Raw genomic sequence first — 14280 nt, forward strand, 5'->3', positions numbered from 1 at the left:
AGTGTTGTTTAGCGAATCGAATGCGCCATTTTGCTGCTAGCCGTAACATTTGCTGCGTGTACATCCAAGACTAGATAAGCTGATTCGTTTAAAACCACTGCAGACAAAGATCGCTACATTCCCTTTGTGTTCGCTTGAAATGTGGGCTCTACACGTTTGAAGAATTTTCGCAGTATAACTGCAATGCTTACTGTAGAAAAGTCATCTCCACTGCAGGAATAGCTGCGCGGATGTCAGTGTCTCAGCCCGGATGGCGACCCTACCACTACAGCGCTTGTCCATTTCAGTTTGGCATATTTGTTGTATCGAGCGCTGTACTGCACCTTCTCCCCATTATGCTCGCACTGATAATCACATCCTTTTTTTTTTTTCGGTGTTCTCACGAAACTGGAGGCGTCGCAGTTGATTCGTTTCTTTTGGCGCCAGAGGCCTCGGAATCTCTGATGGATGCTAGCGACACAGCGCAGGATTGAAAACGTGCGTGCGGCTCTGCTTTATAATTCGTTTGCTTGCACTTGATCGGTTCCGCTATCATAACTGAACTAACTGAAGGCGGTCTTCTGGTGGAGTTCTAGAACACTCATCGTATGAAGCACATGACATTCCGGTAGTTTTCGGTTCGTCACGCACATGCTTACCATGAAATGGCCCTGCGTGAATCACGGCTGTTTAACTTACGTGAGCGGTTTAAAAAACAGCTGGAACTAGCTGCATTACACGGACAGCGGTACACCACCAATACTGCACGTATTAAACGGTCGCGCACTGTTATTTGCCACGCGAATCACATCTGACCCGAATGCAACAAGAACCAGCTAAGACTGAGTGCGAATTCATGGTTCCTAGCCAGCGTCCTCGTTGATCATGGGTGACCCGATTGTAGGCATTCCAGTGTACACATGCCTAGAACAACTAAACTGGGTGTTCCGCAGCTCCCAAAGTCACTGCGAGCAAGCAGACAAAAATGGCGATGAAATTCAATGAGTTCAACTGGACATGTTTACATCCAGACCATTTTTAACCAAATCATATGGCTAGTTATCGCGTGTTCAGCCCGAAACACGCCCAGAACGTGTTCTAGACATGCGTTTTGCCCTCTACATACCTGCTGCATTGCAATGGTCCCCGCTGAGCGGAAAGGACAAAGCAGTTCGAAATCGCAGTCTTGCTACAAATTCACTAGGATGGAGACAGCAAACGCTACTATGATGCAAAAGAACTCATTGCGCAGGCTCGGTAGTTGCCAGTGCTTCCGCCTCCCTGAAAACTGCGTAAGTCAGTGTTCCACAATGTGTCGAACAGCACGTTGTGTCAACGAACTTAAAAGTCGAGAAGCAGTGACGAGAGCAATACTAGTGCTCGACCGATTCGTACTTACCACTGGCATGTGTGAATTATACGACAAAACACGTAGAACTTTCTTTCTAACAAAGCAAGTTTTTTTTTCAGTTGCGCTCCCGATATAAAGGACAGCATCTGTACGAAATCTCCTTTTCATTCGGTTAGTCCCTGTCAGCAGCTGATTTAGCCAGTATTCAAACGTATATTGTTTTTAAATTAACTTCATGTTGGCAACGAATCCACTGCAACCACGCTGTCGGCAACACCTCTGTCGGTAACACCTCTGTGAAGTCGGTTCCATCGCATGTTAGGATGGTTTTCACAAATTAAGGAACGAGAACTTCTACATTCGCGTATTAAAGGAGGGCAATGTGACGCGATGGGCCGTGCCTCCTGAGGGCGTCATTGGCGGAGGGTTATCATAAGTGTGGCATCTGGTGATGGAAGCGTTTGATAGTGAAAGTGACTGTGTAGATAGTGACGTTTCGAGAAACCAGGAGCCCTGCCTCCGATGTACGCTTCTTTGTACGCAAAGGTTGCATAGATATACGGCTCTGGCATAGATGCGCAAAGAGCGAATATTCTGCGACTACAATTATTCGCATGATATGGCAAGTGATCATAAACTAACTTTATAGCGCTGTTACATGGACACGTACATCCGGTCACGTTCGAGTCCTATCACGATTAAAGTTCAAAGCTCGCTCTACATGCCGCGACGTTCCCACTCGATCCTGATGAAACGTTGTCGAGATAGAGCGGCATGCTCTCGTTGCTGCAGAAGTTGTTGCAAACAAGTGGGTTCGTTTCAAAGCTCATGGCGACTGGCGACTTCTACGCCTTACTCATCACGCCATCCTGCCTAAAAATCTACGTGTTTCTCAACACGCAAGATTCCAGTAATATATATCTTGGTTTCTTAATGATGACACGTCGAGGTTCGCGGCAATCTCCTCTACAGGTCAAAGATAGGTCGCTGAAATTGCAGCCATACCATTGAAATACTAGTCGGGTTTCATTTCTGAGTTTGCATGCCATTTTGATACTGTTTTGTACGCTTCATGTATCCTCAGATAGGAGCACTGGCCTGGCGGCCACAGCCCTGGAGTTTCTAAATCGTGTCTTGAATATGCGTCTATGCAGCCGCGGATGATACGTAACATTCTGCCTTTGCAGCGCAAGTAGAAGGGACGTTTACGTTCGTGGCTTCGAGGGTAGTGAGGCAACGAGTTTAAGCACGTAGCGAGCACGTTTACTTTCGACGCTGCTTCTCCCAGAGAGAAAGGTGCCGAGAAGCACTGAAAGAAAATGTTTCGCCAAGAGTAGCTTAACACGTGTCTGCAGTCTGTGGGCAATTATTTTTTATCAGTTACTATGGCAGCTGCCCGACATCACTCTATTTTTACGACACCACAGTCGATGATCACGTACTTGAAACTTTAGATTGACAACCCGGGTAGCGCCAAACATTAGAGTAATGCAGCAACATTACATGTGACATTGGAACATTACAGTAATGTTAAGTGAAGAAATAACCTACTATGTTATATCTAAAAAAAATTAGTTTACCATCCAACTTGAACATCATTGTAATGCGGGCTTTTAATGGTATTATAATGTTTAACAAATAATGTAAAATGTTGTGCCATACTGGTAGTTTAATGTTTCAAATAAATATTGTTATTTACTTAGGTTTATGGGCCGTGGTGCAGAGGCCAGTTGAGCGGCCCACACCCGTAGGCTCCTTTCCTATACTTTCTCTTGGCAAAGAATCAGGTTTTCGGGACGACGAGGAGTGGGCCATCATCATCTCGCACCCCGCCGCCATTGAGCTTCCTTTTTTCTTTGGTTTTTCTGTGGAGCCGGGGGATCGTCGCGCTGCCCCAAACCCGGCGCCGGTTGTCTAGCGATTTTAAAAGAAACATTGCAACTGCAGTGCTCTTGCGAATAGTGGGTGGACGACAGCGAGGAGCCAAGACCTTCGAGGGTCGCGTTGCTGCCGAAAAGCGGCGGCGACAGGCGGGCCTCTCGGGTTCGGAGAGGGGCGTGAATTGTGGCAGTTTGACGGCGCACCACGCGACGAAAGACAGATGCCCCAGAGGCGGACACGAAAAGGGGACCGCAGAGGCATCTGTGCGCGCGTCCCCGCCGGCGTGTTTGTGTTGTTGCTGTTGCGGATGTCTTTTTGTACGTTTGTGCTGTTTGCGCTAACCACGAGCGGAAATACTTAACGGTTTCGTAGATCACGCGGTACTCGCGGGTAAATAGCCTCGTTGGCACAGGCATGCAATGATCCTTTCGGTTTAAGAAGAAGCTCATTTTCGATTGGTTACCAGTACGGTCCCCAGAATGCTGGTCAAGCTTGTTGAATGAGGCGTTCTTGCGCCAAAAGAGAGACTCGGAAGGGAGACCCGAAGGGAGACACTCAACTCAGCTCTTGGTGGAGTGACGGAGGAGACAGCGGACTGGGTTGAGCTGCGGAACCGCTATGCTAACGAAACCAGTTCAAGCTTGTTTCGAATGGTGGGTCTGCTTGTCTGGTTAGACAGGCTGACAGGGCCTCGTGACGAACGAGCTCTGGCCTTACGCTCCTGATTAGTCTTGATGACAGCGACCGCCCTGGTCGATATCTGTAAATAAGTAGTAAATATATATGCAAATAAACCGAGCCGTATTACTCTCAGAAGTACAGGGTTGGCCAAAAATTGCGAGGCTACAGTATTTGCTTTTCAGCGGTGTATCCTGGCACATAAGATGCTAATGAAGCTAAGAAGTTTCTCAGACCCGAGAACGGTACTTCTACCCAGTACGGCGATTTTCAGCTTCTAGGATGCCGTGACTGCTCGACTATACTGCTCAAATGCAGACCCTCTGGCCTGAAAACTTTTGACCGACACTTTAAGTCTGCGCCGAGAAGGAGGAGGAAGAGCTTTTATTTAACCAATGGTAGTCGGTCGCTATCCTCTACGGGTTGTGTACTTAGTTCAGTGCTGTTTTGCTTGTCGCTATCCTGCGCACCCTCTCAATGAGCTGTCGCTGGTCCTGTGGTCTGTGCTGAACAAAGCAGCCTCCCAAGAGGAAAAAGTGAGGTGGAGGATGGGTGGTTGGCGCCTCTGTGGGTAGGGGTGTTGCCAAAGGGCAGTAGAAGGGTGTAGGTGTAAGGCTGCTGCATTTTGGGCAGCATAGAGGATACTCTGTGGCGAAAGAAAGGTGTTATGTTAGAGGCTTTGAAAAATATGAGTTTGAAGCTAGCGCCAGGATATGGCGTCCTCTCTGTTGAAGGATTTGTTTCTGTATTTGTGTGTGTGTGTTGGGGGGGGGGGGGAGTGTGCTTCTGTGGTATCCGTGGTAAATGTGTTCAAGGCTGAGCGTGTATGTGAAAGTTCCTGTAGGTAGTGGTGCTGTTACGTTGTTCTTTTCGTCTGTAAATCGCCAGCCAGATGTGTTGACCTCTCGCTATGGTGCCCGGTGGGTCAGGTCGTGGGCGCACTCGTTGCCAGGAAGGGAAGCGTGGCCTGGTGTCCAGACGATTCGAATGAACGGAAGTGTGTCCGCGGAACACTGATGGAGGACAGGCTACACCTGTTCTGATAACTGACCAGAGGCGTCCGCCCGACATTTCGCCTTTAAGTCGGTTATGACGGTCCAGGCTTTAAGATCCTCCTTCGTCGGGTCCAAAAAGATGAAGCTACTGGCTGCCGCTTCTGCTGTTCTTCTTGAGCGCGTATATATTGGACGTGATATTTGTTTCCTGCCAGTCCAATTCGTAGTCGCTTAGTTTCCGGGTTGTCTGAGTAGCTTGCTGCTTCCAAGACTGACATTGCGGAACAGCTACGGAACGCTATCGTAGGATTAACTAAAATGGTCTTCTAAACGTTGTTGCAATGTTTTAGACATAACTATGAAACAACATTACATACACACTTTATTTTTTTTTGAAGTTTCAAGTGTGGATCCCTGAACTTTTCCCACTGTTCCTAAAGTAAAAATGTTGTCTTTAACTCGCAGTAATCTGCAAATAAATTTCTTAGATTCTGCCCTGCTATAGATTACATGCACAGCCAAATTATTGTTTTAGAAGGCTTTGCTTATTGCCCATACGCACTGTCATTCATGGGACACCCCTCTGTAATGGCTCTAAATGTATGTATGTATGTATGTATGTATGTATGTATGTATGTATGTATGTATGTATGTATGTATGTATGTATGTATGTATGTATGTATGTATGTATGTATGTATGTATGTATGTATGTATGTATGTATGTATGTATGTATGTATGTATGTATGTATGTATGTATGTATGTATGTATGTATGTATGTATGTATGTATGTATGTATGTATGTATGTATGTATGTATGTATGTATGTATGTATGTATGTATGTATGTATGTATGTATGTATGTATGTATGTATGTATGTATTAGATAAATTCGCCACAAATTGCAAAACAACAGGATTTAACTCACCACATTTCGGCTGGAGGGCCAGCTTTTTTCGAGTTCACACCCATATATATATGGGCGGATGAGATTAACAATTTTGCGGGGATACGGTGGCCGCAGCTGGGAAAGGAGAGAGTTAATTGGAGATACATGGGAGAGGCTTTTGCCCTGCAGTGGGCGTAGACAGGATGATGATGATTAAATGTTATTAATCTCCTGTTTTTCCAACCATTTTTTTTTCATGTTAGAAATCACCGTTTAATATGCCATTTCCAAGCATTAATTAAACATTTAAACAGCTTAGATGTAATATTCCTGAAAATGTTAAAGCAACTAGTTGTGAACGTGCTCAACGCTTTGAAAAGATCAGCAATGAGGGCGACATATATATATACATATATATACATATATATATATATATATATATATATATTATTACGGGGATGTTACGGCTGTAAGTCTATATTGGCGGCTGCGCTGCACTCACCTCAGACTCCGAGGGCCCAGCTACCCACTGTCAACGTCGTCGTCGTTCAGCGCACCGCCCCTTCTTCGTTCACAATTCGTCCACTTATTTAGTAACCAGTTCACTGGTAACACTATCCCCCTCGGCTGAAGGCAACGTCCCGGTGCGTGTTAGGCGTGCGATGTCGAGGGTGGGTGATAGGGCTTGAGGCGAGCTACATGAACGACTTCGGATGTCAGTGGAGCGGACGTCGACTTTGGGTGCAGCGGCGTGATTTCATACGTTACGTCGGTCACTGCCCGTAATACACGATAAGGACCTGTGTAGCGCGGCAGAAGTTTTTCACATAACCCCACACGACGGGAGGGGAGCCACAGCAAGACGAGAGATCCGGCAGGGTAGCGCACATCACGGTGCAGGCCATCGTAGCGGAGTTTTTGAGCCTCTTGGGAGGCGGAGAGCTTGTAACGAGCAACCTGGCGGGCGACGTCTGCTCGGGCGATAGCGTCACGCGCATATGTAGTGACAGGGCCGGCTGTGGGCAGCAGAGTGTCGAAGGGCAGTAAGGGGTCTCGTCCAAAGAGAAGAAGCTCAAATATATGTCGCCGCCGCGGTGGCTCAGCGGTTATGGTGCTCGGCTGCTGTCCCGAAATACGCGGGTTCGATCCCGGTCGCGTCGGCTAGAATTTCTTTGGAGGAGAAATTCTAGAGGCCCGTGTGCTGTGCGATGTCAGTGCACGTTAAAGAACCCCAGGTGGTCGAAATTTCCGGAGCCCTCCACTTCGGCGTCTCTCATAGCCTTAGTCGCTTTGGGACGTTAAACCCCATAAACCTAACCTAAACCTCAAATATATGTCGGAAGCTCAAATACCGCCCTCATTGCTGATCTTTTCAAAGCGTTGTGCACGTTCGCAACTAGTTGCTTTAACATTTTCAGGAATATTACATCTAAGCTGTTTAAATGTTTAATTAATGCTTGTAAATGGCATATTAAACGGTGATTTGTAAAATGAAAAAAAAAATGGTTAGAAAAACAGGACATTAATAACATTTAATCATCATCATCCTGCCTACGCCCACTGCAGGGCAAAGGCCTCTCCCATGTGTCTCCAATTAACCCTGTCCTTTCCTAGCTGCGGCCACCGTATCGCCGCAAAATTCTTAATCTCATTTGCCCACCTAACTTTCACCTAACTCGCCCACCTAGCTACTTTAACTACCTTATCCATACTGCTAATGACATTGAGCTCTTTGTCTCTTAACAAATACATCTGGTTTTTGCTTATGCCTAGTTTCATCTCTACCGCTTTTAGACTACCTCCGTTCTTTAGAACAAGCTCGATTCTCTCCATATTACACTTGCTTATATCGGCTACCTTGGGCTTATTGATTAGCTTTACAGCTCTGCCAGGTCTCTTCTGTCTGTTGGGTTAGGTGTTTTCATGTGTTGTCTTTTCTTATTCAGATTTTTTGTCTCCTGAGAGAGCTGGGTATCTTTGATTTGGTTTCAGCAAATCTTCCTTGGCGATAAAAATTTGATGAGGGAAGGCGTCGCTCGGCACAGCAGTCAGACGCACACGCGGCTCTATTCTCGCCTGTTTCGCTGTACGACTGCAGTTTCTGAGTACACTCTGATTAATGCTTGTTTTTATGCGCCGAAGGAGTGCTGTGGGCTGGCTGCCGCGCCGCATCAACCTGGAGGTGCTTAACGGGCACTTTTGCGTAGGCCTCCATCGCAATGTCCGCATCTTAGCCGCTGTGATAGCGTTCTTTTTGACGCCGTGACTGCGTTCACTTCACGAAGCGTACACTAACTGCGGGCGCGATTACGTCTTCTACCTCGAAATGATGGAGGCCGAAATTGTTCGAGACTGCTGTTACATCAGTTTTTGGTCTCTTCGTACTTAACTGAAAATAGCTATTCTACCATTTGTGCGTTTCGCTTAGAATGGCAAGAGTACTTTCATGAGCCAAGGAGTTCAAAAACGGAGCATGGCGCCTGCCCCTGTAACTTGGAATATTCAAACGGCGCCGAGTAAGCGGAAGGCCTCAGAGGCGTAAAAAAAACAAAAAATAAATAAAATGCCGTCATAGGAAGGTGCGCTCGGTACTGTGGCAAGATGCACTTCAGGCGGTTCTGAACGCGTAGACAGTTGCGAGATGCTAGTGTGGACCTGCGCGAAAATGTTGCGGAATGTATGGCAAGACATATGGCGTAAATGCGCACCAAACACTTATTTAACTGCACCTTACAGAGGTTAACCTGTTACAAACTACAGGGGAATCGCCGCAAGTCCCAGGTGCTTTATCCGTACCCTAGCTTTGCTGCCACTTGAACACGTCCAATCATACCTGTTGAACCCCTCGGATATTTCGATTCTTTTCTAATTATTTTTTTTTCATATAAAGTCAGCCATATGTGTCCCAATGTCAAACTGACCACCACATGTGTAATCAAAACAAATCCTTTTCCAAGCTCCAAATCCCTTTTAAGCTGCACACCAGCACCCGGGCTTTGAGGCAGACGAGGTCCAGCTCTTTAAACTGGCAAAGGGGGGGGGGGGGGGGGGGGTATGGTGCTTGCGTTGCTATGGTATTAGGCTGCTGAAGTTAAAAACACGGGTTCGATCCCGGCCACGGCGGTCGCATTTAGATGGAGAAGAAATGCTAGATGCCCATGTAGTGCGCGATATCAGTGCACGTCAAAGGAAGTCAGGTGGTCGAAATCATCCGGAGTCTTCCACTGCGGCGTACCACATAGCCTGAATCGCTTTGGGACGTTCAGCCCCATAAACTATATCAAGAACCCTTAGTTGACAACTGAGGTAATTTTATTTTTTTATTTTCTAGGAACAAGGAGAACTTCCTGTTGAATTGACAAGGGCTATTTGAGCATAGAAAACTTATTCATCTGCGAAAAGACTACCTCGAAAACATCAAGAGCCGGGTTCGCAGTCGCTCTCCAGCGCAAATCATTGGTTGCGTAAAAATGACGCGTTCCCTTTGACACTGTAGGCCTGGCTCTGGACCTGTGGGTACATTCCCTTTATCTGCGAATTCACCGCGTTGTTGGTTTTGTCATGAACTCAAAAGCTGACGGCTCGTCGGTAGTTTCCGTCGTTATTTTTTATCGCCGCCTCGCCAGCGATGTCCTGGGATTAATTTATGACTTTAGGGTGGTTCAGAACTTCCTGTAAACATCGTTCCGGACATGTACAGTGCAGTTAGCCGCTTTCGATGGACAGCAACAAGGGGGGCTCAGTACACTGCGGTCGAGGAAGTTCACGTCGTGCCGCTGCTCCTCGCTCGCTGCGGCCTCTTCCCAGAGACAAGCATTTCAGAGTGAAGGACCCCGTCGCGAAGCCATCTCGGGGATTACAGCCTCCTCGGAAATCGGTCTGATAAGCAGCGAGTGGCATGTCCGCGGAAGTCGGGAGACGGACAACGGCGACCGATAAGAAGCGACCAACACACATAAACTTGGGCACGCTATAGATAACACGCCACTACAAGCTACTCATGCACCAACTCGCTTTGCCGGCCTTCACGCGGGGCAGCAGTCGTTCGCTGCGGGCAATTTGGGTCCGGCGCCTTTCGCTCGGGCTGACTTGACGCGCGGGGCCACCCAGAAAAACTCATTCCGGACCGCGCGATCGCCCGCTGCTCCCTCCTTTTCTCGCGGCATCTACTACAACGAGCTTCGGTGCATTCTCGACGCCGGAGCAGAATGTAGTCCGCGCCTTCGTGCGGGCTTTTTAGGAGCGGCGCGAGAGAACTTGTTTCGCCGGAGCTTGTCTCTCGTTGCCGCAGCTTCCCCCAGCGAATGGAGCCGTGTTATGTCGAGGCGATAGCGTTTGACCGCACCATGTTATGGGTCCGCCCTCCACGCCGCTTTAATTCCCGTTTTCAGAGCAGTCAGCGTTGCATAATTGAACTTGCCTGCGCCACCAACACTGCTATATTATCGTTCAAACTATCTCATGCAACGACTGCTAATGAGCACTACACTGTACTTGTCTTGCTGAATGAGCGTCGCATTTGCCTAAATTTGTTCTGCCCAATAGAGTCTGGTTGTAAAACACGCATGCGTAGCGTTCCGGCAGTTAGAGAAGAATGATGTTAAAGGGAGGGCAACTCCATCCTATTAATTTTCTCAGTAAAAACTGATCCTATACTTTGTGGATGCAGCAAAAGACGTACTTATCGCCAAAGAAATCACCCGTCCCGGCGGTCAATTTAAACTTGAGGCGTCCGTACCGTTTCGAGCTCAACGGCAGTGTAGCGTGGCTTCTGCGATCCGCGCCCAAAACATGTCCATCGATGCATGCATTTTAGTTGCGAAACCGACTGCTGGTGGCGACAGCCGTATTTCACTTCTTGCTTTTTTGAATTTTAACAGCTCCATTTTCGATCAGATTGTGATTAGACTTGATCAGTGCACCCCAATTTCTGTTTACCTTCTCCCCTCTCCTACTCTCCCCACTAAGTTTTAGCTCGTCGAGTCTAGCGTGTGGTGCCATGAAAAGCTGCGAAGTAAACAACAGCTTTCCACATAATCTGAGACCCACCCTTTACACATGACATTTCGCGTAATTGTTGCTTAAGTCTGAGGCGCAAGACAAGAAAAGTTCTATTTACGACAGCAGCGTCTTTTTGCTGCTCTTGCCTTTCGCCACAATCTTATTGTCTTGGTACCGTTTCAAACGCGTTCTAGAGAGTTGAACAAAGTGTACGCCAGCCATGGATGTTGTGTTCTAGAATAGAGCACTTATCCACTGAGGCGTTCCTCTTTAGCCGGGGTGCACCTCTAACACTTACAACCCATTACATCCTTAAATATACAGATAGTAAGAATTCAGCTGAACTTTTGAATGGATCGGTGCACTGATAGATTATGCCAGAATCGAATGTATGCATGTCAGCGACGCAGTTACTATTCACGATGAAGCGTTCAGAACAGTTTTGAACGGTATCGTTATGCGTCATTATTCAGTGCGCGCCAGAGTAGTCAGACAACTGCGGAATATTGGGCTTTCTAATGAACTAGTGCATTTTAAGGTGATTATTTCATGAATGACTGCGGGCGTCAGTATAATTCCTTTTACGGAATTCAGCCTGTTAAAGATCCACTTTATATGGTGCACTTATAAAAGGTTAGCAGATATGCATATAAACTAAGGTGGCTGTTAGGGCTTATTGGTCAGTTATCATGGTTAAAGAATGCAGCGCGAAAAGACAAGGACAAATGAAGAAGTGGACAGGACTGGCGCTGTCCTGTCCAGCGCCAGTCCTGTCCACTTCTTCGTTCGTCCTTGTCTTTTCGCGCTGCATTCTTTAACCATGTATATACAACCGGCCGCTGGTGGGAGTACAGATTGCGACAGGTCATTCTAGTGGGATGCAAGTGTTAAAATTTAGAGCAGAGACAAATCGACGACCGTGCAGCATCGTGCTTGGAACTGAACAGCTGCTGCCAAATTCAGTATATGCTTCACTGCGTGGATGCTATAGGCAAGGAAGCTACTTGGAGACATGTGCCTAAATTTGCATTCTCAAGCACTTACTGTCATCAATCTTGCCAAAGCGCGACAAGGTAGCTCTAACGTCAGGCCGGAGTACGCACGACCTGGTGATGACACACTCGTGCACTTCACATTTAATAACCGGGTGATATGCATGCAGGTGAGGAGAACTTTGAGAAGAGCTGCGATGCTGTTGTGCGTGGTAGGTGAGGGCTGAAGCTAACCTTGCTGAGAGTTAAAACAAGGAAGGTGGGCCAAAGGTTGCCAAAGTGTTTTTAAAAATCTTAAAATACGCAATCTGCTCAGGGCTCAGGGGACAAGATCGAAGTGACCTTGGAAACGGCAAATTAACCGGGTCAGTTATGCAGTACGGAACTGGCTATTGCGGGAACGTTGGTGCAAACTGCGATAAAATAGTGAGGTGTTGACCAGCTACATCCGCGATGTGCACGCAGGAGGAAGGCCTCTGCAGATGCGCGTTGAAAGTGAAAGCTCAAACCAAATTCACAACGGCGCTGTTGTCGAGCGCCTTGCTGGAGCACTTAAAGCCATAAAAGATGCGCGCTCCGGCTTGGCTTACGAGTCACAAATGCCGGTGCGCAGTCGGCAAGGCGTGAGCGGAAGGCAGACCTGCTTATGCTCATGCCTTGAGGAGCGCCATGAATGAGACGACTACCCCGGCGCGGGAACATGGTGCATGCTACGCCTCGCACCGTCCTGGTCAGCTTGGCCATTGGCATGTGCTCGGGGGCAGTACAGAGGAGGTATTAACCCTCTCCTGCAGGCAGCAGCGTTGCACGTTATTTATGCGCTTTTCAGTCTGGTCATCCGGCTCCGCCAGGCAGCGCCATGTGTGGGAGCACAGCCGAGCTTAATTATATCCCGCGGTTCATGTGCTGATGCGACGCCTGTCAGACAGCTCGCCAGAGTGGAAGTCTTGAAGGTTCCGAGGGTGAATGCGTCCTTCTCGTCGTCAGCACTACCGCTGCGCGCCGTCGGTAGGAGTATCAACGCGTCGGAAAACAATGGGAGGTAGTGCACCTGTGACGCCTCTCGCCCTTTTCTTTATTGTCCCGCAAGAAGAGAGCTGCGAAGGGGAGCTCGCCGACGCTGAGAGGGGGGCGTTGAAATGAACCACGAAGCTCTTTCGCGCCAGAACATCCGGCGTCTTTCCAGCATCCCTGCTTGCGATACACGCGACATACAGGGTCTGTTCTGAAAGTAGTAGGACTCATTTTTTTTAATGAAATTTATTCATGAGAGTAGTAAAAACGATTATAATTTTCCAAAGTAGCACCCTTCCGCACCTAGACGCTGCTGCTAATGAGTTTTCCAGTTTTCATACGCCTCCAGGAACGCCTGGACCGGAATGCTGTTTAGCTCCCTCGTCACGGCCTGTTGAACCGCCTCTACCAATCCGTAATGTGTCCTCTTGAGCGTCGATTTTATTTTCGGGAATAGAAAAAAGTCTGGCGGGGCCAAGTTTTAAGAATTTTTTAAGAATTAGTTACTTGAGGTATGCTTTGGTGCATAGCAATGCCAGTCTTGATGAACACCAGAGACGAAGCGAATCACGTTAACTAGTAAAGTGATCGACAAAATTGTATTAGTTACATTTTTAACTTTTACAGACAGGCGCCCGGTCTGAAATGGGATTGATAGGTGCCCATTAGTGATAGCAGTATTAGTTTTTTTTAATTTCTAAAACGCTATTGCTCTCGCCAGGCCATTTGTCGCGCAGTTCGCAAGCCGCGCGCTTGAAGTACAGCGACGTCCATCAAGTCGCGTCACTCCGTGGCGCACATGACACGTGATGGCCGTCTCTGCTTTGCTGCGCTGCGGTGTTCATCGCTCCACCCGAGGCGGGACATAGAGCGCCACAGAGCGACGCGATTTGATGCACGCTTGTGTGCGGTCACTGCAGGCGCGCTGTTCTCGAACTGCGCGACAAATCGCCAAAGTTTGTTGACCCACAGTGGCGAGGGCAAACGCGTTTTCAAAATTATAGAACTAATATGACTATTACTAATGTCCAGTTACAAATCTTTATTTGGTAATAGGCGCCTATCCGTAACAGTTAAAAAGTAAAACAAAATTACCGAAAACACCTTGGAAATTCTAAAGTGTGCTTGGCGAAAGCCACGTCCGTTCTGCCTCTTTTACTAGGGTCCCTAGAAAGACTTGCATATCTAGGGACCCTACTTTTACTTTCGCATCTGGTGACATGTTCAGTCGGCGCATGCGCATTCGCTCCTTGTTCTTCTGGCGTTTGGTGTTGGGGGAATCCGGTGTCCGCGGCCGCTTCCCCGAACGGCTTGGCGCGGAATCACTGGGTCGCTTCGCAGCCATGCGTCTCACTCACTCGACTGCAACGAAACGTCCGGCGAAGGAGCGGCGGTGCAGCTACCGCTACTGTGTGACGTCACGGTTGCTATGCACAGTTGTGCCCCCACCGCCGCGCCTGTTCCTAAGGAAGAGAGGAGATTCCGCCGCTGCGCGGAGG

General features: G+C 48.0%; 1 long non-coding RNA gene across 6 annotated transcripts in view; it reads left to right on the forward strand.

Moving 5' to 3' along the window:
- LOC149356766 (uncharacterized) overlaps positions 1-14280 on the forward strand; it is a 198019-nt gene that overhangs the window by 24215 nt on the left and 159524 nt on the right. The gene's annotated exons all lie outside the window — the stretch shown is intronic.

Source organism: Amblyomma mixtum, chromosome 3 (genome assembly GCF_055824585.1).
Source record: "Amblyomma mixtum isolate Tamu chromosome 3, ASM5582458v1, whole genome shotgun sequence".
Classification (NCBI taxonomy): Eukaryota; Metazoa; Arthropoda; class Arachnida; order Ixodida; family Ixodidae; genus Amblyomma; species Amblyomma mixtum.